General features: G+C 40.1%; 1 protein-coding gene across 3 annotated transcripts in view; it reads right to left on the reverse strand.

The window, feature by feature from the left end:
- Positions 1-26,950, reverse strand: part of dscaml1 (Down syndrome cell adhesion molecule like 1) — a 108,480-nt gene that overhangs the window by 53,389 nt on the left and 28,141 nt on the right. The gene's annotated exons all lie outside the window — the stretch shown is intronic.

Raw genomic sequence — 26,950 nt, forward strand, 5'->3', positions numbered from 1 at the left:
CCATCAATCAGAAGAATATAAAACTGCCAAATGCTAAATTGGATAAGGTTGGTCTTTCTTTAAAATAATCTGTCATTGTTATTATGTATTATTTTCTTTTTTTTTTTTTTTAGATGGGGGTATCAAATGGGTATCAAATTACTATTGGTATTGGTCAACAGTCACTATTCAAGAGTTGAGTACTCATATTGCTATCAATCTGAGAAAAAAAAAAAAAGATTGTGTACATCCCTACACAGGACATTTAACTATAATGTACTGTATTTGCAAGTGTACAATGAGCTTTGTTTAAAAGAAAGGCAATCCTCTCTAAGACTCCTTTTTACTGGGCTGGCAGAGAATGAGTTAAAAATGAGCAGGAGAATGCCAAAAGTCAAATAAAATCATGTCCAATTGCGCAGTGATAGCAATGGATGTACAGGAAAGTGGAGGAAGATTAGTACTGCTTGAAGATTTATCTTCACCTTTCATGACATGTGCTTCCAACAGATTACTGCTTTGCGCTTTGTGTTTGCGAGTCTGTTCGCATTAATATCGAATGCGGCTTTTCCCCAGTGTTTTCCATTCCATTTGTCTACTATTATGATTGTTGACAAAGCTGTATTCTATTGAGGCGCCAGGACAGGAATATGAAGCGCTCCTGTCACTCCACTACTGCAATCACAATAATTTTCTTGTGATGACCTTATTCTTTACATTTGCTTCCAAATGTAGCCTTTATATATCAGATAAACACAATTCCTGCTCACATCGCGAGTCGACATGAAAATCTACTCATCTGTTTTGATACCCAGACTCACTCCATGGATTCTAGTTGAAAGTGTGTGCTTGACTTTGATTGGGAGGTGTATAAATATTGAAAACGGGGGATGGATGGAGTTGAATATTTTTGCAGGGCAGTGAAAATGCGGTGAAAGCATAAGAGCATCAAGAGTGACGAAAAAAACCCCCACCTAATCCTCTTTGTCTTCTATCCTCTTGTCTTAAGCTTGTCAGCATGTATTGTATCCTATTCAAGTCCGAGAAACACACCATCCCAAAAATCTCTCTCCCTCTTCGACACACACACACACAAACATATTTTCATACTTGTCAACATGCAGTTTATTGTATCCCTTTTGCCTTTAGTTATTTAGCCTCATAGATTATAAATACAGACATACTCACCAGTTATGATAAGGCGAACATGACATCACTAATGCATTATAAACACACAATGCACACACACACGGAAAACACTCCTTACACAGTGACCTTAATTCAGCTGTGGAAGAAATACAAGACAAAACAAAAAACTGGTAATTTCACACAGGTCTGTTTTTGTGTGTTTGTCATTCATTATTTAGAGAAAGGCACGATGTTCTGGGAAAATCATCTGAGAGCAGTTCTTCCTCTGCTGTTGTAATCAAATCCGTCATCTCGTTGTAAAGTCATACATAAGCAATACGCCGTGTGGTGTTGATGTATTTTTACTGACATCGCGCATATCATTTGGCGGCGCCTTAAATATGTGATATATTGCACATTCTTAAGACTATGCATAGCCATCCATTTTCTATAATGTGTGTCCTTGGTCATGGTGAACAAGGTTCCCATCGCGATTGACTTTGGGCCAAAGGCTGAGCACACTAGATGACTTCATTGCATTGAAGAGCAAATGGAACAATATACAGTGGAACCTCAATTTAACAGACCCAGAAACAACAAATTATGGATTTAATGGATGAAACTGAGAGTCCAGTCCATGAAAAATCCCTCCCTGTAAAATAACATTCAAAGTCTGTTAGTTATAGACGTTGCTGCAGTTGTCACATGCCTCTTGGCAAATATGAACAGAGTTACAGTTAGACTAGCGCAGGCTTGCTTGGCAGAGGTGACTTTTTCATCAAAGATCACCAAATGGTCAACATCGACATTAGGAAGGATGCTGGCTTCGCATTGCCTAAAGCACACAGCTCAAAAGACGTGAGTTGTTGTACCTTAAACGCTATTTTTTTTTAATCATGAGCAATGTCTTGTCCACATCATTCAACAATTCTATTTCTGAGACAATTTGCTAAGCTCTAATCATACTTCCATTGCTAGATAGACAGACAGACAGACAGACACAGATAGATAGATAGATAGATAGATAGATAGATAGATAGATAGATAGATAGATAGATAGATAGATAGATAGATAGATAGATAGATAGATAGATAGATAGATAGATAGATAGATAGATAGATAGATAGATAGATAGATAGATATATTGTTGTAAAATTCTAATTAAACATTCTGGAAGCTTCAAGGGTTATCGTGTGGTCCTAAAATGTTGTTTTAATGTAAATAAGGTTTTTCAGAATTAATCATTTTCAGTGGAATTTGAATTAAGATTAAAATTTTCAACTGTTAAAATTAGACTTATCTTTATTTTAATTTTAGACAGAAAAGAGGTTAGCAGAATCTCTTTTAAACTTCAATTAAATTTTAAATGATTTAAATTTTCAATTGATTTATACTCAGCCAAGAGATTTTTATTTTTATTTTAAAGGCCAATGCCGATATTCAGCAAAATGCCAAAAATCAGTCAACATCTGGCATTTTGGTGAATATTGGCACCATTAATCAACCTGGACAAGATTCAGTCTATCCCTTGCAAAAACTACACTGATGTAAGTTCAAGTTATTACAGTTATTTATTTATTTATTTATTTAAACTTTAAGCCTGCTTATATTGCATCATCAAATAAATATTTTTCATTAGATTAAATATCTTTAGTTTATTGCAATAATATCCATATTGAAACATTCAATACCCATATTGTAATGCGTGCAGCCCTATACCGAGCACAAGGTGAAGCCGGCCCACTTTTTCTGTTTATGTTTCAGTGCTTGGCCCTGACAGGAATAAATCTGGGCGTGGACTGACCATTTGCAGCTACTTGTTGTAATAGTTATATGTTCACACATTCTTACAAAAACATTTTTAAGAATTTCCACCTCGTATGGGAACCCCGCCAAAGCTGCTGGCTGTGCTGGCTCACTGGCATAAAAACTGGCCCTAGCCCCTTTGCAACGCCATGTCCCCATGATGTGCCACAGCATGTTAGCAGCACTACAATGACATGAACACAGCGTCGGAGAGCAGGAGGTCACCAGGGAGCACGGCCGACGCTCGCATGGCTGCACCTCTCGTGGGAGGCGGATGCCGGAGTGGCGAGAAGCGAAAGCGAAGACGTTATTTTCCGAACTGCGCTCCTTCCCCGATGATGCGCCCTGTTGCTGGGCATCTTGGCGACACAGACCCAAAGATGGGAAGAACGGGGAGGAGTCGATGTAATGAGGGATGATGGGGAGCGAGGGGGTTCCAGACACAGCTGTTGCCGATTGGGAATGGAGCAATGGTGACATGCTAAAAGCGGTTATAGAAGAAGGCCAAGCCTGAGGGTCGAGGAGGGCCCGATGAAGGGGGGGGGGGGGGGGGGGGGGGGGGTACTCGGAGCAAGATTTGTCTTCCTTCCTGCCTGACTGTTTCTATGTCTCTTCTGCCTCACTGCCCCCCTACACTCTGTCCCACTTTAGCCCAATGTCACATGCAGAGCAAGGGGGAGGGGTTGTAAAAAGCGACGTGAGGGCTAATTGGAAGAGAGTAAGGAAGAACTAAGTAAGATGAAGGCGGCGGGGGCAAGGGACGCTTGGTATTTGCTTTTATGTACAGCAGGTACATAAACAATCCCTTGACAGGGAATTCTTTTGTCTCCCTGCCGTACAAACACACTTAACATATGTGGAGTCACACATGCAGCGAAGGACAAATGTTATATTATACTGTACTTATACTGTACATGTACGTTTGCATGCGCACTCAGAGCGGCCAGTCAGGCGTGTTTTGAGGTCATGTGAGATGATCCGGCGTCCCTTGGCGGCCCGATGATGGCTCGCGGAGATAAACGCTGTAAGCAAACAACACGTCTCCTTCACTGGCTTTTTTTGTCTTCGGCAAACGTGACGCATCCACGTTATGGCCGCCTATGTCTGAACAAACAATTTAGCGCTGCGGACCTTACTGGAGCAATAGCAAAGGTGAAGCAAAGTTGTGAAGGAGGCAAGGATGCAGAGGGTGCAGTTGCTGTGAGGAGAAACAATTATGGATGTTGAATGAAGGATGGAGGTGTTTGTATAATGGATGAGCACAGATCCACAGAGGACGGTGACATCTGCAGGAACGTGGCTAATGCTCTGCCTCCTTATACAAGCATCAAGCACGGAGACAGTGAACAAAGCAGAGCACAAAGCTTCAGTCATCGTAATGCTCAGAAATCATATTTTTGCTTCATGGCGCTGACAGCTGAAAGTCGGCCAGCTCAGACGTGAGAACTTGTTCATTTACTTGCATCAGAACAAAGGATTATCCCTTGTTTGAAAAACGTTTTTTTCATGCATGGGTTAGTTAGGGTTAGTTACTTAGGGTTAGTTATAAGGTTAGGTTATAAGTAAACATTATAGAAGTGCCACTAGAGTTCAAGTCATGAAAAAGTGGCTTCTCTCTAATTCGCATCTCATCTCGATCCTGTCCAAGCCCTTTGCCTCCCTGAACAGCGTTATGAGACTCATCGTGTCAGTTGGCATTTGCCAAGGTTATCCAGCGTGTGGCATACTCAGATGCGAAATGAGAACAGACGCAGGTTAACTTCTATATGTCACTAAGCAGTAGTATCAGAGTGGAGGCCATCTCACGAAGCAGGAGGAAGGAAATGTTTTCCGCTCATTTTTAATGGGCCAGCAACTGAAGCTGACATTCAAAATCAGCATAATGAGAGAAAACAAGATATGCATTGGAAAAAGGGATGCATAGAGGAAGGGGGGATGACATGAGGAAATCAGATGACAGGGGAGGAAGGAATATAAGTGGTGATGGAGCAAAAAAAAAAAAAGAGACTCTACCGTGTCTCCGATTTGCTTCCTTGATATCCAGCAAAAGAATAGAGCGGAGGGGAGTGAAGGTGGATAGAGAACGGAGGGAGGTAGGAGGGCAAAAAGACAAAAAGCAGGTATTTTCTTTTTCCATAAGCTATTTATTTTGAAGAAGCTTCCCTGGCTGACCTTGTTGCTGTTCCCTGTTCTCCATTCGCTCATCTTTGTTTATGCGCGGTTGCAAGGGCTCGCCTACAGTCTTATTTTGAAGTGCAAAGCTAAGTGCTGAAGCCTGGTAAATATGCTACTCATTTTATTGCAAAAACAAGATCTTTATTAACGCCGACTCTAGTTTGGAAATTGCTAAATAAGGACAGGTTATAGATATACAATTCACAGTTCATACACATCACAATCCTCAGAGTTTTAGCTTGAAAGTAGTTAGCTTTCCCCATTCAAAATAAAGACTGTTGCGTGTAAATATACGACAACAAATTTGACATTTAAAATTGTTGGCCATGAACTTATTATTGTGACAAAGTTAGTCTTAACACACGTCAGATCAAACGATATCACTAGAGAACACAGTTTTCCTTGAGTCTGTATTTTTTAACCAATTCAGACCAAGTTTGTGTGACTTGTAGCATGTCGCTGAGTGCTAAGCTCAGAAGCATAGGAGTCTTTTAAAAAAAACAACATTTTGGCGATCCTGAAATCAAGTTGTCAGAGGTTGCGATTTTGGTTCCAAAACAATATGTTGTCCAGGCCAAGCGGCGGCAATGATTTAGGAGAACGTGGCCTGTGGTTGCTAAATGAAAGTGGGGAAAAATACTGCTAAGTAAATATTGCAAATAAAGAACTGATGCCACAGCAAACATTTACATTAATGCTAGAAAATCAACAGATCAATTAGCGTAAATAAAAAAAGTAATGTTGAACTTCAAAAGATATGCAGAATTTATCAGTAGTGGAGCAGATCAATGACAGCATAAATCGTTCGGCAAATTATGAGAATCCAGCCGATCCTTGATCTTGTATAAAATGGCAACTATCGGCCAATCAAGATCAAGCTGACTCAGCTAAATACATATTTCTTCCCGTAATGGCATAACGTGCATACCCTGTTGCTTTATGACGGGGAAAATGCTAAACAGACATAATAAAAATAAATAAATAAACAAACAGTGTTGTTGACTTGACCGAACATATCGGTGTATAAAAATACCTTTTTTTTTCATTTTTTAATTTGTGCAAGTCAATATGCCGTTGGCATTATGAGGAAGAATATGCTAGTTTTAGCACTTACAGTTTTTGCCTACAACAAATGTCTTCAAAAATATTTTCAAGTACATTTGAATGAATTAAGGGTGTTTATTCGACATCAGCAGCTGCATATGCTACCGTCAAACACAGAGCTGTCTTTAACATTTTTTTTTTTAACTATTGTATTGATTTTTTCACTGATTAATCAAATAAAATACAAATTTCTTGCAATAAAGTTGGGCAAAAAATCAGTTTTTCTTGTTGAGTTAAATTACCACTTATGTTATTTCTCTGTCAATACAGCATTATTATTTTATATTGTTTACAAAAAAAAACTACTAAGCAACTATCAAACCATATTACACAGAATGATTGAAGCTCTAGTCGCATCTCTTCACTTTTTAAGTGATGCAGTCACTGGTTCAGTAATCTTTTGTTTTTGTTTTTTTCCCAAAGTAAATGTCCTATTCTGATTAAAGGCAAAAGATTATCAAATGATTACTGAGAGGCTGAAATGTGAGAATTTGAAGTTAAGAATTGGCTCTAAACGATTACTCGATGACTAAAACACAATTTGCTCACTCACAAATTGTAGGAATGCAAAGAGGTTGAAGTGAGGTAGAAGAATCCGGTAAAGATTGTGTGGGGGATGCGAAGCTGGCGGGTGGCTGCGGGCTCACAGAAGAGAGGGGATGTGACAGAGCGGGTGACAGTGGGAGAGAGCGGAGCGCTGTGTGTGTCAGGACCGTGTGCGTTTGCTGTGCTCGTGTCCCCAGGCGCAGGCAAACATTAGCTGCATTAAGTGAGCTGACAGGTCCCTCCCCATTACCCGTGCTGGTGGCCCAGGCAAGGCAGCGGCAGACAGAGAAGACACGTCCAAGACGTTCTGCTTCGGTTTGCATCGACAGCACCTTGGCAAGACAAGGTCCGATTGTCTTTACAAACACGGCAAAAAGTGTTTACCCCGGCTACCCCGCACACGCCGCAAACTCCCCCGATGTGCAGAAAAACACACTCCATTTATCACGCGCGGCGCTGTCAGCGCGCGCGGCTTCTCGTACGAATGCCATTGTATACGTGTGTGGTGCGGGTGCGCGTGTGTGGTGTATCATGACATCTCTGCTTAAATATTGATTGTTGTCTTGTCTGGGGTTCAGGGTTAAAGAGCAGCTGCTGCCTCCGCTCTTCAATAATTCAGCCGCCCAGCAGTCCTAAAACACGCACACACACAACATTAGTCCCTGAGGTTGCATTCATCATATTACACACACGGTGCTGCACATCTATTTCATCCTGATGGGGTCTGCTTCTTCTTTATGTTACGCCAGCAAAACCCTACAGCACGTCGCGCACAAATAAAGAGCCGATGGTGTCTGATGGTTAACACAGCATGCGAAACAATACCCCAATATTCAGGGTGCAGACGCTTCTCTATACATGAACATTTGACGAACATTCTGGGATACGAGCAGAGGTGCTTGTAAGTCAGATTTTGTAATTCGCATATTTTCTGCGACCCTAATGCCGGTGCTGCCATCGTAAAAAAAACATCTGCCCAGTACATCTTTACCCTGCTGATAGTGTCATCCTCTCCATTTCAGTTAAGCAGCAAATATAAATTTCTCTACAATAACAGGGACTTGCAATTACAGGGACACTCAGACTATTTGGGGCTCCTTCTCATGAGGCCACTGGAAGACTGTACAACCCCTGTCATACAGAAGATCCAGTTACCATTTGATCCACCTGCGATGACAATACAAATGATTTGTTCTCAACGTACAGGGGTTGAGCTGCAAACATCTTGGGAGAAGCAGGAGGTCATTTCCCCGAGCGCTCGGTGAACATGGCACGGTGAGGCCTTTGAACTCAAGGAGCACCGCTGACGATAACAAGCGATTTGAGTGGTTAAAAAAAAACAACATCATGTTGTAGTAGTAGTAGTAAAGGACAAGTGTGTGGGAGAAGAGAAGAGATGATTCAGTGAAAGACAGCCACAGCAATAGAGGCTCTTGACCTCTAGGCTACGGAGCTTTTCGCTGTAGTGGAGAGTGAAGGGGTGGGGGGTATGTTAGTGAAGATGTTTTCCTCAAATGCGACGTCTCCGTGCTGCAGTGTGAGCGTCTGCACGCGTTTGTGTGTAATCTCCCCGGGCAGATCCCTCTTTAGCCGAAGCGGGGAAGAATGGAGAAGAAAAGGAAAAGCCATCTTTATCCAAATCCAATTGCAGCTGCAAAGAGGGAGGGAGGAGGAGAGGACGTTGTAATTTGTCTGAGGGATTACAAGTGAGTGCTGGCAGACCATGACGGCTGACTGAGTGCGTGCATGTTTGTGTGGTTGCGTGTGTGTGTGTGTGTGTGTGTGTGTGTGTGTGTGTGTGTGTGTGTGTGCGCGCGCGCACGTGCGCCATGTCTTAACCCGTAAGAACATTGGTGACAGAATTCATGCAACAGAATTGGAGCAGAGAATTATGAATATTTCTACACAGCAACACTTGTGTGACTCAGTCCCTATTAATGCCTGCAGGCTGCCCCAGAGGGCAGAGGAGAGCAATTATTGCATATTTGTGTCTCTTTCCATAGAGAGCTTGACTGTTAATACGTTGGTTCATTTTAAAACTACATACCTTTACATATGAGGTTGACCTATACTTTGCGGCATGGATTAAAGCCTAATCACATCTTTTTAGCATCTAAAATTTGTCATTTTATGGAAGACTTGTAACTAGAGTCCATTTAAGCATGCTGAAAATTCGTTTAAACATATGGGAAAGAAAAAAAAAAGTCTTCTTATTCTCTTAATAACATAAGTAAATACAAACATGTAGAAGAGTTGACACACATTGGCTAGCATACATGTGTACACTGCATCTGAAATGTTTTGACAAAAGCTATCACTTCTCCCAACTTTAGTTTGTATTAAAAACCATGCAATGGTTGAAATAACTTTACTGCCCTAATTTCCTTAATGTTGAAGTAATATTGTATGGACAAGCCTCGTGAGCCAAAATCCAGCTTGTTTTTGATGTTTCCCTTCAATCAACAGACCTGATTCAAATGATCAGGGTCATTATCAGGAGTCCGCAAAGGATGCTAATGAGCTAATCATTTGAATCGGGTCTGTCGGTTGAGGGGAAACATGGAAAACAAGCTGGATTGCGGCTCTTGATAACCAGACTTGACTAAACATGAATGTTTAACGTTGACATTTAAGTGGATACGGTTCCGATTTCATTGATTTCTTTCATCCTCAAAAACCTGACATTCGCACACGATCAAAGGTTAAGTAGCCTTGCAACAACCGGAAATAAAGCCGGGCCGGGCCGCTTGCTCACCTTTTACATTTTACGAGCGACTGAGATTGCCGCAGGGACCGAAACGCTTTCAGAACCAAGAGAATGAAAGGAAACACAAGGAATTAGGCAAAGGCGTCTGCAAACGGGCTTTGGGCCAGTGTTTTTGTGCAACGCCTTGATGTGATGTGACTCTATGACACACGAGAGAACAAATATCTGCCCGCAGCGGCGGAAGAGTTTTGGACAGTGGAGTCAGACGAGCGTCAGTGTGAAGCGACATCAGTGTCTTTCCACGTCTGTGTGAGTGATAGTGATACAAGGCAGCCTGTCCCTCACACAAACACTCACTCATGCCCAACGGCTTTATGCAGCTATTTTGCTGTGACACATAGCATACCCCGCAAATCGCATTACATACACAGTAGCCCCCTTAACCAGAAACCGCAACGACACACATACGCACCATCACTCACACATGCACATATGCTGCCGTCTGCGTTGGCAAATGCTGACACATTCTTCCAGGCGTTTTAGACTGTCCGGTTGCATTTAGCAAACACGCATTCAAGTTCATTGTAATAGGTGCAATATTGTCCTCCAATATTGTCAGGGGAAATGCAAAAAAAAAAAAAAAAAAGATTGTGCCTCTATGTAGATACAGTACTGTAGGAGATACAGTGATACATTTGAGTGGACATTTGCAATTTCTGAAGAAACTGTGAAAGATGGAATTTTAGATGAAAAACATTGAATTATGGAGGGATTTTGAATCATGTGGAATGAAAATAAATGACATAGAATGATGTGAAATTATTGCATCTTTGAATGTGTCATTGGACGGGTTAGGGTTGTGGGGTGTGGAAATTTTGGCATGTTGAAAATCATTTCCAAGGTGAATTGAATGACATCCACATTTAGAATTTGAGCTTCATGATTCTGCTTTGTTAAATGCATGTTTATATTTTTCTTATTTTGGGGGGGGGGGGGGGGGGGGGTCTTGAATCTTGAATTTTTGGTACATCAGAATTTCGGGCATGCAAATTGAGTAAGATGAGCATTTTGGATTTCAAAAAGGAGCAATGTGAATCAGCTTTGTTGAAAATATAATTGGTAATAAATGCATTTTCCGTGGTTGTAATGGTGACATATTAAATTTTGGGTCAGATGGAATTTTGACACGTTGAAAATCACTGCAGTGGGGAATTGAATGAGGAAATACAGTAAATTTCAGATATGAATCATGTAAATGTGTAATGTTTATTTGTAATGTGTAATGTAAAAAATGTTACTGTATGAAAACCTTGATTATATGAGGAAAAATACTAGCCTACATGATGATGTGAATTCTGTAATACTGTATATTGAAATTGTAATGATGTGAATTGGATGAAATACATGGAAAGAAAAAGTGTGCGGAATAAAAAAAAAAGTGGTAATAACAGTCTTCACGCAATGAGATGATACGGGATAATAGTTTTACTTGAACATCAGTTCGGTTGTTTTGCAGCACCGTGCTGTAAAGCAAGGAGTGGAAAGTTGCATAATAAAATTGGTTAAGTACAGAGAGAAACTCATCAAAGTGTAATCCTTTCACTGCAGTCCTCTTTGCACCGCACAAAATGTCCTTGCAACGTTAAATTACTACTGGTATTATACATAAGTGAAATGCACAAAATTCTACCGGCAGTTATACAGCAGAAGCACGAATCAGTCACAAATGATTTAAATATGACATGTAAAGGACGAGTTGAAAGCAGAAAGGTAGGGGAACGGTCGGAAAATAAGTATACATCCTCCTACGCACAGGATTCCGCTGCCTGGATTCATCACCATGCTCTTACACCGCCGCAGAGAAACATAAGTAGAAATAAAAAGGGCACTTAGAGAATGCAGAACTCCTCCAAGGCCAATAGACCACTCGCGTTTAAAATGTAATCAGCGACTAAAACACTCGAATGACCCTCAGAAGTTTCAGACACGTGTTTGATTTGTATAAGGGTGAGGGTGTATTGCCTGAGATCAAATTCGAAAATCCTCGCTTCACTAGTCGGCCCGGTTGGACAGTTTTATAGCATCTTCTTTTTGACAAGCCTACCAAAGGATCTGTTACAGTAAACTCTTGTCGTATGAAGAATTATATCCATGTTGTCTTCTTCACCTCCTGTTGCTTAGCTGAAGACACACACAAAGCCACAGGTCGTCTTTGCGGAGAGCGGCGGAGATTCTGAGTGCTTTTTTATGTTCCTTGGTTCTGCCTATCAGTCCTCTATCAGACGACAGAATCACATAGTGGGAAGGCGAAGAATGGAAGCCCCCCCACCGCAGCACTTAAAGTAAGTCTGCATTATTAATGAGCAGACAAAGCGAAACATTTATTTATCACCGAGGAATAGTGTGGCCTGTCCCAGTAGAGATGAGATGGAGAAAAAAAAAAAAAAGTGAGAGAGGGTCAGGAGAATCAATGTGGAGCACGGATCTCCAATGGGGTTTGAGTTGGTTCTGTGTGGTTATTCTTCCCCCACTTGAGAACAAGACTCCAATGTACTTGAACTCCTCCACTTGGGCAAGGATATCATCCTTGACCTCCATGGTCAGATTTGGAGGTGCTGATTCACATTCAGCCCGCTTCATACCTGATTGCTTCCAGTTTGATGATGCCAAAAGAATCAAAACATGTTTTGTGTTTGGATCAAAATAGCTCAGTGCCGTGGACCCCCGGGTTACAGCCTCCTGGCTTACGTTTTTTCATGTTGCGATGTGGAGTACTGAGTTTTTTCTTCCCCTCTTTACGGTATTTTACCCACTATGCGACAAAAACAACTGTCATGACCCTAGGGGGTTGGCTGTATTTGCACTAATTTTCTGTTGCCGTCACATGACAGAGATGCTGGCCTGCTATTGGTCAGCCTCACTTGTTTCAAAATAGCGGAATGGTAAAACTGTTCTGTCGCGAGTTACAAAACCGTATTTAGAGTGTATTTTACTGCTTAATTCAAAGTTGAATGGGTGAGTCATGGGTCCCAAGATTGCTAGTGATGTTAAAGAAAGAAGCAAGAAGATGATTTATATGGAAACGAAAATAGAGATAATCAAGAAATGCGAAGCTAGCCCGTTCTAAGCTACCCTTACTAGGGAATGTGGGCATAACAAGTGCCACTCAAAGGTAAATAAATCCTTTCTGTATTTTTTATTCTGATCGTATACATGTATATTATGTATATGTAGCACTTACTATACTATTTTGGAACCCATTTTTAATATTTTGATGTTACTTTGAATAATTTTGATGTTTTTACCTGGGGTTCTAAACGCATTAGCTGTTTAACAAAGTCTTGGATTGCCCACCATACGGTGGATTCGCCTTACGAGCCCAACCGCAGAACGGATTATCCTCGTAATACGGGAGCCCACTGTATATCTTAATATACATTGTGTAATTTTTTTGGATCCTCGGCTATTCTGGATGATGAAGTAAATCTATTACAAAGAATACAACAGGAAAAACAATACATTAAAAGAATAGTTGTGATGATTTTTGCCATTCAAGTGTCCAAATTTGTGAATTTGTGTTGGGTCTTCTGGCTAGCCGTTAGGGATTCCAAGGCTCTTTCACAGTAGGGTTAGCACCCTCTGTTGGTGAAGTTTTGCTGCTTCTGTCGACTTGTCACCACTTCGTGTCATAATATTCTCCTTGAATTCCACAACATTACTGGCCATCGAGTATTTTGTGTATTGCATGGGAAATTGTGCAATTTCTCTATGGAGTAGCCTACTTTCAAGCTATAGTTAGAACATCTCCTCCGCTAGCCCCAGCTGTGGACAGAGTAATTCCACATGCAATACCTCTAGGATGTGTAGGTTCAGAAACACTCGGCATGCGCCATTAAAACCTAGCTTTTGATCAAACTATTGTTAACCACGTCCTACAGGTAAGATGTATGTATTACAAAACATATTAACAATGAAAATGTTATGGGATTTGTGTCCTATCCCATGATAATGTATATTTCTGAAGCAAATAAATCCAAAATATTGTTGTTAGGTTAGGTTACAAGTAAATTTTGGAACTACTTAGGGTAACGGAAGCATACAAAAAACAAAACAAAAAAACAATGGCATAAATGTGTGTTACCGCGGTGATTACGCAGCCGAGAAGCGCATCGGCAGATCAAACCGTATTTGATTTGAATACTGCACATTGTTCAGCTGTGACTGATGGGTTAGTGGGGGATTTGACATGTGCAAGTGACTGGGGATGAATGCATAAATAGAACAATTTTATGGACGTGACTATACATTGAGCATGTGTTTGTGCGCGTTTATGTGTGTGTAGGGGGCGTTAGGGGATAAACACTCAATAACAGCTGACACCGAGCCGCCCTCTGCTCTTGCTCACACAAAGGACTATGATTGTAAGATTGTATTACTACTATGACTACTGCCGAGCCCCCCTGCCAACCTCCACCCGCCTCCACCCCAACCCCCCATCAGACCCTATACTGCCAAGTGCTGTGTGCACTCGACAGCTAAGATAATGATCACTATTGTGCATAACGCTCACTCACAACAGCCCCGTGTCTTCTATTCTTGCAGCCTTTTGTCTTTCTCTGTGGTTGAGAAGCGGGAAAAGCCACAAGGGATACAATTTGGAAAGATTGGTGATACAAAGTAAAAGAAAAAAAAAATCCACTGCTAACTATTCTTTTCATGAACTGACATTTATTAAAAACAAAAATATAATGTATTACCACATGATGTGATGCCACAGTTGTATGACTAATCCCAGTTTATGGATTTTACCAAGGTTATTTGAGGCATAGTCTACACGTAGCCAAGGTTCTTGCAAACGGGTGGTAAATGTCTCAAATTTGCCCTGTCTTCGATTTGTGTCCATGAAATTTGTTTTCATATATGAAAAAGGTCTGTAAAAACTCATACCGGAGCGGAGATTTGAGATCCACGTTTATACTGCAGTTTTACGCCATCACTTAACGCTATTTTCGCCCAAAGACGCAGAAGCCGATGACATTATCAGATGGAAGTTCTTCCTGATCGGACAGAATTTGTGGCAAAATTGCTGCCTCCAAGCCACTTGGCATCCTTGTAAATAAATAAAAAATGCACTATGCGGATTTGTGTGGAAGCAACTTTTATTACTTTTTTTTTTAACAAACAAAGCTATATGGAAGGATTTTCTATTTTTTTTACACAATACGGGAGGAGAATTATCCAGGTTAGGCCCTAGTTACATGTAGACAAGGCCTGATTTATTACAATATTGCATCAGGAGTGTCCACGTCCCAATCAGAATCATTGGTTGGACCCACTCACCAAATATTATATGGACACCTATGCCTTGGTAAAACTTTATTTTGAAGATGCTCCGGGCAGCATGCCGCGGTATAACGAGTCTTTCTATAACAGCTGAACATCTGAATCCCAATACAAATAAAGCAACGTTGTTCTGAAATTACATTCAATCACCATTACAGTGCTGTATCAAACTATTTGATTACATTGACATCAACATGAGGCAACTGTTGCCATTGGTTACCTGTGGGTCAGGCTTCATTATAGTTGCGCCTAGCATAAATTAACCACTAGCTAGCAGCACTCGAGTGCTCCATATAGGCTGGTGAGATACACATAAATGACTGTGCACTTTGATGCTGACAGCCCGACAGTTGCAGTTCCTACTGATCACATTTTAACAAACCATGCTGACTCAAATGTGGTGGTTCAGGTCATAAATTCATTTTATACTGTAGACCATCATTTATTTGGAGGGATTTGTCTAAAATCTAATGTTTCCTGAAAGGAAAGTAGTGTTCCGCTTTTCAATAGTTGCTCATTCATAAAGGAGTGGAAATGTGTTATCTGGTCTTCTGTGTTCATAAATGTTTTTCACCAAGCAAAAGATTATATTTTAATCCGAAAACCTGATATCGGAGTAGAATCTTGTGGTATATTTGAATAGCAACATTAGGACCTGTCTTGGTGCTATACAAAAGGGAATTTTGGGTGGGCTGCATCCTGTCCATTGAATCTGGGGTCTACTGAATTGAGATTGCACTGCATTTAAAAATATAATATAATAGATGTCTCCCCCGCCTGCAGTTGAGTAGCGCCTCAGCCAACGCTCGTAGAAAAGTGGCCTAAACGGTGAAAAGGGGACTTGGCGTGCAACAGTACAGTGATGTGTCCCCTTTATTCATTATTTCTTCATTTTTTTCTGCTCGCTGGTTAAACTTTTATGTGTTTTCCCACTCAAGTACTCAAGGAAACTAGTCAGAAATGGCTTGGGTTGCAGAAACACCAGAGTGGTCTCATTGAGGCGGCATTGTAAGGGAAACAGATTTAAGTGGTTAGCGGCCAGCTGAGCGTGTACGCCGGCGTGTACGCGCATGCATAGCGAGCAAGTGAAGCCCCGACAAATGTCACAAATAACACCGAAAGCGCCCGCTCACGCCTCCGGTCGAACAAACACGCGCCGTCCCGTTGCGGAAGGTCGAGGTGACCACCTTGTGTGCGTGTAATTGTTTAACAGCCCGACAGCCCACCCCGGAGGCCCGTTGAAGCTTGCCGACGATCGATCAAATGTCGCACCTTCCGACAGCTAGGACGTGGCCGCACACATCTCAAAGCGTGGCTGGCGAGATGGACAGATGCCTTCAAAGCAAAAGAGAGGGTGAGCGAGAGGAAAGAAGAGCACCTCCCTCGGCTGCTGCCATGCGGCTTTAGCCATCTGGTGGCAGAGCCTAAATTAATTAGCTCTGTTCATTACTAGTTTGCAAGAGGCCTGCAGACTGAACCGCGCAGGCACCGGCTCTGCTACTATCTTTGAAAATCCTTCTCATCACAGTTTGGAGCTGGTATTTTTCATTTCGTTTCCGTGCGGCTCTTATGGAGCAATGATTCAAACGTAGCATTTGCACAATCCAAAGACAACCTTTCATCATTACAGCCTTTCCTCGATAACATTTTATTTTTAATAAGGTAGCATTTTAAAAGTGTACCATATGAACATAAAATGGCCTTATAAAATGGAATGTGCAGAATTTTTTTTCTTTCAGCTCCTCAATAAGATGCAGTACTAATAGTGATTCTTCACAGAAGATAAAGAAAATATGAGTGTGAAATATGTTTGTGTTGCCCCACTGGTTGTGGTCCAATATGTGTCGGTTAAAACAATGGTTCACAACTTTTTTTTTTTTTTTTTAACAGTTATATATCCCCTGTTATATATATTTTCAATTTTAGTTAGTGGAAAAAAAAAAGTGTGATTTTGTTAAACTTTGGAGCTTCAATCGTATTATGGTAATCTTGATTATTCATTAATAGGAAGGAAAGAAAGATTTAACTTTGAATATAACTTTATGCACATAAAAAAACATTCATTTACTGTCCTTCTTTAAGCTCATAGTAAACATGGGTTTTAGAAAAGCAACCGTAAACTTAATTTTAAATAAAGTTTCAAATGATTGACAGGTGATGCTGGGTACCTCAAGTGATCGACAGGTCATGATGCAAGGAGCTCATTGCTGAAAATGAAATCAATGAAATCATCATTTAATAATTATTTTTAAAGGATTTTTGCATTATAGCTGCTTTTTAAAATTTCAATAACCACTGGAATACTTTTAGGGGTGCTTGTATCCCAATTTGGGAACCACTGGATTCATGTTTTTTTAACACAATGACACCCATGCTACATGTTTACCTATGGCAATTTGTATCATTTGTTAGCATATAGTTAAGTGCCTATTTTTAATCCAAAAGTATTTTAATGATGAACTTCAACCAAGAGAAATTTGTTTCAGTTCTGTAAAGTATAAGTAGTATTATTGTTTTGAGAGACATTATTCTGCCTTTTATTTGCGATAGTATGGCTTTTCAATTAATAGAGATGGAGGAATATTTGCTGTAGCATCAGCTCTTAACTCGTAATATTTACTACAATTTACTACAATATAATCATTTAATTATTGTGAGTTGCCATTATTTGTGTCTCAAGTTTTTTTGTTTTACTTGACTGAATTTTCACTTTATGCCTGGCCAGTTCTTGTATGCCTTTGAGGGGTCATTGAGGTTTTTACCTGAGCATTTCTGACAATTTTGGACGTGGTAAAGTTTATTAAAACAAAAGGCTTTATTTAATAAAAATGATGTACGGGTAAATATTTTGTTAATATTCTATAAAAGGTATGCAAGAATATGCAGTAAATAAACAAGTTATTTAAAAAGACATATGGACTAATCTTGTGATCAAATTGGTTATTTTTAAACTAGCTGATTGGCCCCAAAAATTCTCATGTCAATTTTACATTAGGTGAAATAGTCGCTCATTTCATTAAACAGTTAACTGCAAAATCCACACTGGGTAAAATGATGAAACAAAGATGCCGATTCTATTTCGGCTGCAGGTGGATTGTTTAAGTTTTCATTAATAAGAGGATTATTTAAAAGACACTCTTTTATTCATTTTATATGACGGGTTAGCCTCACTTTAGATGTTAAAAAGGTTTTGTTGCAGTCGGTGTTTTATCCCCAGTGGGCTCAACTAGAGGTTCCCTACACCTGTTATAAATCGCCAATAGTGTATTGGTTGACATGCCACTAAAGGTGCTCTTCAGATTCCACCTTTTGTTTAATACGGAGCAACATATTTTAGCAGCTGTTTACTTGTAAACAATGTAAAATCTCCTAAAATAAACATTTGGCATAAACTTGGACGATACTGTGTATACACTGCAGTCTGTGTTCTGTGAGGAATAGGAAGAACATAAAAGGCCCTTTCTAAAAATATTTTCCTGAAGGTGCATACTAAATTGTTCAAGTTAAACGTCAGACAGAAACAAGCCGACCAATGAGGACTTCTCAGGTTGCTTCCAGTATGTCGGGAGGCACAGTCCCAATACTCCTCGCCTCCATGCCCTCTTATCCCACATTTGCTTCTCCTCCTTAGGGAGTGCTCTGTGCCACCATGGAGACGACAGATGGGGGCTCAACATCATTGGGAGAGGGAGACAGAGAATAGGAGGTGGCTTGCATTCATTATTTACATCACTTGGTATTGGAATATTAATGTTAAAAGCAATCGGGCAACCCTTCATTAAATTAACTGAAGATGCAAGGAAGGCGGGGGAGATGGAGAGGTGAGGGGAGGCGATGGGAGAATGGGGAAGGCACATTCTGTTAAATGGGCCCTAAAATTAGTGAAGCAAAAACACCTCCATTAAGAGAGCTCGCATCTCCACTCACTTTACGAATCTGCTCGCCCCACTCCTTCGAACGCCTCTTTGCTTCCTCCGCCCTTTCCCAAAAAAAAAAAAAAAAAAAGCAGGTTTGCCCACGTGTGCATTCTTCAAGCCTATTTGAGAAATATGTATTTCGGCGCTGTCCCTTTTAAGTGCCTCTTCAAAATTTAAACATGCTTAAGGTGGCAGAATGCGGCTTTGGTCCCCTTGTGCGTCATTCTAGAGGGGATACGCCTCTGTCTTCACTTTTGCTATTATTCTTTCCTGAGCAGACAACTTCCTCTCATCAGTTACCCTTCAACTTCATGTTTTCTGATACACACACGCATGCATGGTTAAACTGGGTGTGCGTATATGCATAAATAAGCAGAGGATCAACTGTGCACGAGTATGCATAAATGTGCAAACTCATACAAACATACTGTACATTAGCTTCAAAGAATCACACCTACACACACACACACACACGGGAGTAGAAGGCAGAACAGTGTCTCCTGCACAGCAACACATTGCGTATATGCAGCACCACTCTTCCTATTAGTGGAACGCTACTACGTGGCTTCGACTTCCATTCGACTCCACAATTGCACCTGACCCACGTGGGGTCTGTGTAAGAAAACAAAAAAAAGAAGTAGGTGACTCCTACATGACCAATCTGTTGATGCATCTGAGGTTAACCATAATGGTCCCCATAGGAAATAATAGAAATATTTTATACCTAAACTAAGTATATAAATCAGACCCTCTTAACATCAAAATAAAAATACAATGTAGAAATTGACACTGCATGCTTATTAATATGTACTGTTTAAAGTTTAGCAGTGTTTTACTGCTATGGCCCTCCAAATACCTGACAACACAACACAAGCATCACATGAGCTCAGGAGACAAAAGATAAAATACAGTGGTTTTACACTCCAAAAACAGTTGTGTGTAAAACAACCCAATTATGGGTCAAAAACTGACCAACCCAATAATTTGGTTTATATTTTATCCAACGTCCTTTGTTGTTTCAGACATAGTCTACAAATACTATAGTATTGCAAACATCCAGTTAATGTGTTTTGCGCTTGGCATGCTTTTACATGAATTTAAAGACACACATACTGTATGCATTTGTGTGTAGAGGCAATTTGATTAAATAAAACTGTAGGTATTTTTTTACAATAGAATGAGGGAGAAAGAAGTATGTGGTTTTGGATACAACCCATCACACAGACCCATTTGGATAACTCTTTTTTTTTTTACCCATAATTAGGCCATTTTTTACCTAACTGTTTTTAGAATGACTTGCTCTCTTACCGATAAAAATGAGATAAAACGTGATGCTTATTGAAAAGTGGTCTTAAACACTGATGGTGTCTTTATTCTAAAACCAAAATATTTAGCCTTTGACCACGTGTTTAACCACTCTTATGTTTGAGGAAGACATTGCAAACTTGATTGTTAATAAATCATTTCATATATATATATATATATATATATATATATGGTTTTAGCATAAAGACACCATCAATGTTTAAGACCACAATAAAAATCACTTTCTATTTCATTTTTATTGGAAGACAGCATGTCATTTTCCATCAATCAATGCAAGTAGGAATCCCAAATCATATGTCAGTCTTCTGAGACTTCAAACAAGCTCACCTGGATGGAATATGACCACAATGCCAAATACAGTTCAGCAATCATTGTGTGTTTTTCTGTATATGAAAAGGATGGGGCGGGGTGGAGGGTTGTCAGAGTAGAGAGGGGCGCAATGGAATAAATACCAGTCTGTTTTGCCCCTCAACAGAAATAAACAAGGCACTCACTTGTCAGCCTGCAAAAGAGAAGAGCTCACTGTTTATGCAGATGTACATACACAACATTTACAGATAGCAAATGTGGAGTTGGGTGGCTGTCACAAAAGATGGGAGCAGTTGACAAGGGGCACAAATGGATAAAAATGTGTATAAGGCATCTGCTTTCTATATTTAGCACTCCCATTGTACTGTATAAATATGCCACTAGATTAAAGTATGCATAGTACAACAACAAGACATTAAACTCATTCAGTCCCAAACATGTATTTTTGCGCCTTAACAAAGTCCTGACATTCAATCCCAGGTTGCAATACAGTATATATATTTCTGCAATTATCAACATATTTTATAGTATTAAATATGTTCTATGTGCCCTCAGTAATGTAAACACAGTATTGTGACTGATATCGCACTTGCGAAATATGAATCAAGCAGCAAATCCCACACATTTTTAACCATCTCAAGAAGGCTATTTTGCCAATTCCTGTCAAACGAAAATTTCATCACACTAGATCGGGGCACAGGTGACAAGCAATCACAGTTCAGCTTGCAAACATCACATGACCAAACTGAGAAAAAAGGTGACTCATGCTTGGTCATTACTGGAGGTTTGAGTAACTGTGATGTTAAATTTACTCAAACGGGATTTTGCTGCTAAATTCAAACTCCGCAAACACAAAATTAACTCATTTATTGCCAGTCCCTTTCAGACACTCAGTTCACCTTACACAATAAAATTAAATGATATCATAAATTATTGGGTTTGAATGTCCAGACTCTCAAAAGACGCAAGTGTACGTCTTGAGTTAAAAGGAGAGTCGACCCAAATGTTTTGTTCTATGGAGCCCTCACTGGTCTAAATGCGGTATTCGAATGAAAATTGGCTTTGTGGAATATGAGTTTAACAGCCAAAACAACTAATTTTCATCGGTCTCAAGGGAGCAGCCAATTTGCCACTCGCCGTCAAATAAAAATGACAACACAGTTGCTCCAGGCTTTGATAATGACCAATCAAGGCTAAACTTGCAAACAACGCATGATCAAACTCACAAAATAGGTAAGCCATATTCGGCAGTAACCTGAGTCCTGCGCAACTTTGATGTCACTTTGATGTTTTCAAATCGACAGCAAGTGGCAAAATGGCCGCCCCCGAGTCGGATAAAAACAGGTCGATTATTCTGCTTAATTCAAATCCCACAAACCCAAAATTGTTCAGAACGCTGTGTTTAGACTAGTGGGAGTCCATAGAACAATTTATTGCAGAGATGTTTTTTTTTTCTTCACTTCCCCTTTAAGTGTCTAAATTAAGTTAAATTAATATAGTGGCAGTGCAGTGACATGTTCTCTCCTGGCAGAAGAAAAATAGGGACAGGAGAAAACTGTGCCATTACTAGTCAGGTTAGAGTGTGCCATTATGTTATTTTTTTTTCTGCCTTTGCCATTCTTTGTGCTGAAGCGCTTCTAATGTTGTGATAGGAGGTGTTAAAGTGAGCAAAGCTGCTCCAGTACATTTTATCTTGTGGAGAGGCTGCATCTGACATACAATGTATTTTTCTACTTGGCAGCAAACGATGTAGTCAACAAGGATGAATGATCTGTAGTGCAAGCACTCAACTGTCAGCCTGCGCTGGTACACAAGAGCTTTGTCTGGACGTGCGTGTGCGTTTGTGTGCGTGTGTGTGCGTGTGTGTGTGTGTGCAAACTCAACTCTAGTAAGAATCCATCAAGGCTACAATGACTTTCAACAGAAATGTATATGAGATTCAAATTACATCCTTTTCTTCCTCTATTCGCCCCCCATCCTTTGTCTTCTGGGAGCCTTAGCTAAGCCGGGTTTAAAAAGAAAAAGAAAAATCTTGACTCACTTGCACTTATTTTTACCTCGCAAACACCGAGGCACGCTAAACAAACACATCTTCCCAGTCAAAGGTCAGCCGGATGTGAATACTGATGAAATAAAAAGGGAACACCATGTTTTGGTATAATTTTCCCAATGATGTTAGTGCATTACATCTTCTTATTATCTGTGTCTCCTAACCTTTTATTATTAGCAAGTTACCAAGACAGATGGTTGTGGTAACTTAGCAACAATATTAATTAGTTTACATTGTCAAGATCTAAATCCAATTAGTAAATTTGTTCAATTGTTGTCAATTGAAACAAAGAACTACACAAAAGCAACTATTCACATGTTTGTTTTATTTTTTATCATTTACATTCAATCTAATATACATGACAAAATACAGTAAAAATTCCCCCCAAAAGGTACGAAGCATACCTTTAAAAAAAACAAACATTTTTGTCTCGAGACATGTCTGACGTGCAAATCGTTATTTTCAAACAAGGTCTCCAGTGAGAAGGAGCAAGAGAGGAGAGGAATAGAAAATTAGCTTTGCCCTGGGCATGGTAAGACACTGGCTATGCACACAAACAAAGCATATCCCAAAAAGTAAAAACCAATGTACGGAGAGAGAGAGAGGAGGAAGTAACCGAAGTAGGTAAAAGTGAGAAAAAGAAGAAGTACCCTATTGCTGATAAGGTGCACCAAAAAAACTATTTCAGCCACCAGCAATTACTGTTGATCTTCCTTCTAGGGATATTCAATACCACCTCTTTGCTGACCGATACCACTACGTGTACTCACTCTACCAGTGGCAATCTTTACTAAAATAATTACAAGTAATCGTGAACAGACTGTAGTGTACAGGGAATGATTTACTGACGTGCAGCGCCAACTACAGGTGAGGAAGACTAACTCAAGGTCAGATTTCTTTGCCTAAAACCTGTACTTGACTGAGGATTTTGGGAAAGATCGCCAAAGTTGTGAATTTCTAACTTCTGATCAGGGAAATTTTGAACAATGTTTTAAATGTGTCAATGTTCATTTAAACCCAAAGAATTGTGTGTCTGAAAAATGCTGATAAACATTAAATGTAACAAAAGTAGTTGAGGGAAGCCACACCCCCAACCCAAAATAAGGAAAAAAAAGATACAATGACAGCACAGAATATCCTGGTAGTGAACAAAATAGTGTTTGCTCTAATGTCTTATTTCCGATCAAGTGGCAACCACTGATCAATATAATGGAAATATCTTCTGATCTAAGATAGCCTGTATAAGGTTGAATTTTCAATTGAACAAACAATAGTTAATGTTATCTGTATGAGTACAAGTACGTATATGTATAAGTACGTATAAGTATGCAGAGTACTAGTGCATCAGTTGCTATGCTGTTGCTATGTTCATGTATCCATCACCTTTTTTATAACTGACATGTATTTGTCAACGTTGTCATGTTTATGTATTTATCACTTCCTGTATTTACTGCAGTGACTTGTAGTGAATTGTTCGATTTGTTTTTAATGTATGAGTTGATATATTGTTGATCTGGTCCTTGAAGTCTGTATTTGACAAAAAGAACGGGCAAAAATTTTGGACATACCTTCTCGATCAGTTTCTTAAAGTATTGATGACCACTCATTTTAATTTAGTCATCTGTTAAGTAAGCTGTAAGCTCCAAGTTCTAAGGCAGGTTGTCAGAACGTCAAGCTCAGAAGATGTCATGCCCAGCTGTCTTTTTAGTTTCTTTCTGCTAAGTTTCCTGAGTTTAGTGTGCGAGCATACTTTGCAAGTCTAGTTTCGGAGTCTCGTTTGCCAAGGCTAGTCTCCAATGCTCACTGTGGTTGTGATTTTTGTGTACAAAGACCTTTTACAAATGAAGCAAAATTGATCAAACCAACTATAAGCCTAGCATGCATATCATATCATTTCCAGTTGTCTTTCTGGGTCATTGTGAGTAAAAATTGCTTAACAGCCTACAACATTAAAAGAAAAAAACCTTTCTGTTTTTATGTTCCTGTCGTGTAAACCTAAAACTGTCCACTAGACTAGAACTTCTAGCAGTTAACAGTTATGCATGTGTGTGTTTGTGCGTGCCAATAGACCTGCACATGCCTTATGGGAGCCCTCAGGGCAGCCTATATATCCCAGAGAGCCCATTGATTAGCTATTAATAAAGCATAGTGATGCCATTGCTCACAGGGGAGGTCAGAGAGGTCTCTCTCTCAAGCACACATACACACACAAACACATATAGGTGCAGGCAGCTATGCAATTTAAATTGCTGATGTGAGTTGTCATGAGAGAGCAGGGCGGGGCCAAAAGAAGAAACCGGAGTTGGAGTCGGAGCACACCCCAGTAAGAGAGAGCCAAGTCAGGTAAGACACATTAGCAATACATTGTACTGTATTTGCTTCGCTTTTTCATCCATTAGTTCCAGGCTCTTCACCAAGCTGTCGCCCACCTCCCACTCTGCACCTCTTCGTCTACTACCTGCACTCCTCCTCCTCCTCCTCCTTCCCTATTCCTCACTCGCTAGCATGCACATCTTCAGGTCACGGGTCATTAAGTGCGCTCCAGAGGGGATGTGTTGGAACAGGATATCTCTCATATTGCCCTGCCCCCCACAACTCAGGAAAATCCAAACACGCACAAATACACGTATGACCGTAAGGCACAAAATGCATCATTTTCTTCGGCTCTTGTTAAAAATGCACTTAGAGGGCGTGCAAACAGGTCAACATCTTCTTTTTATAATACTGCTCCACCTTGCTCAATCTTGGAACATCATTCGATAAACATTTACAATTCTTTTGACATATACAATGCAGTAACTGCATTTGTGGGTATATTTATGTTGACAGGAAACAAAGTACCGAGTTGCACATCAGCAAAACTGTCACATTTTTATTATTTTCCCTACAATTGTCTAGAGAAACTGTGGAGAAATTGTGTCATGTTATCAAAATGATGAGAAATATCAGTCACGTGATATACTGATACAAAAAAATCCAAACACCAATGGGAACTACAATGCTGCTCCACAGAGTCTCACAAGTGAAAATTCAGAGCTGTTTCTTACAGATAAAATAAGAGACGGAAAGCATTTCTTTCTGTTGCTTGAGACAAATAGATTCAGATACTGACAACAGAGCGACATGTTCTCATGACACATTCATGGTAAATAGTCCAAAAAGAGGAGTCCATGCCGGAATACACTGAGGTTGTCTATTATAATGCATTTCGGGTAATTACCTAAAGTGAAAAAAAGAATATAATAAAAACGTGACCAACCCTAAACAAAGAGGGGGTTATAACCTAAAGAATTGCTATTTTATGGCCATGTGACAAAGCGGTAGTTGGACAAACAGATCCGCTGCAGCAGCCCTGAACAGCATATACTACAGCAGCCCAGCGGGAATTTGACAGAATGTCCAGATCAGTTACTCTCAGACTGCTCATACGCATGATCGGAAATGATTTTTAATGATGTATAATGGTTTCATCTTTTCTGTGTGTGTCCTCCTGAGAGCCAGGCTTTTCATTTGTGTTCACCTATGTGTCCACTTTGACACTTTTGACATCAAAGTTCATTGTAGCCCACCTAAACACATGAGACCATTGGAAAGATCAGGGACTTTTTTTTTAAACAATCAATACTTTTAAAAATACATTTTGCCACATGCTGTCATAGGGCATTCCACATGCTCAAGTCATTGTTAACAACCAATCACGGCTCACCTGTTTTCTAGGTTTGGCCATGTGACATTAGCAAACTGAGCCATGATTGGTTGTTACAGTTGAGTACATGTGATGTATGTTTCGGTGACAACGTGTATTTTTAATGGCATTAATTGTATATGAAAAATAATGTAATTATGTAAATATATTGTCGATAAAATATTGCCTTTTATGCTGAAACTAGCTAAATAAAGTATTGTTTAGTTGTCCATCTCTGTAATGAGCATGCCATTATATATAGTGGCATACAAGGGAAGGTATTGATCTTTGTAGATTATCAAAGCATACAGGTAGGAAGCAAGAAATTAGAAATCGTCACATATACGTGGATCGATTGATGGATAGATGGGAACACGGATGTTATGTGTGCAGATAGAAATGGCGAAAGCGATGGAGCGAGATAAGGGAGAGGAAGTGCGAGAGTGAGGCTGTGCACGAGGAGAATTTCAATGGCACTCCAATCATGCAGGCAGTCTCGTTAGCCCAGGGAACATTTGCATAGTGCTTCGGCGAATTCATTTGGCCTTACTCGGAGAAGATGGCTCCCTTTCCTCTTTGCTAGTTAGTAATTCATTAGCTGCACATGGCCAAGATGTGTGCGTGAGAGGGTGTGCGGCAGGTGTTTGTTTCCAACCTGCTTGTAGGTTTTACTTGCACGGCCGGCGTCGTTTTGAGCTTGAGATCATTGCCGGTTGTCTTTGTGCCAGGCTGAACACACGTGTGTGAGCTAACGCTAGTCATGTAAGCACACGCTAGCCCAATCTCTGTCAGATATTTCGCCAAGTGCGACAACGTGCATTACTCATCAGCAGCCCCGATGTCCTCGCCGACACCCTTTTCCTCACTGCGCACG

This window comes from Hippichthys cyanospilos, chromosome 11, assembly GCF_059441005.1.
Source record: "Hippichthys cyanospilos isolate Australia breed blue-spotted pipefish chromosome 11, RoL_Hcya_1.0, whole genome shotgun sequence".
NCBI lineage: Eukaryota > Metazoa > Chordata > Actinopteri > Syngnathiformes > Syngnathidae > Hippichthys > Hippichthys cyanospilos.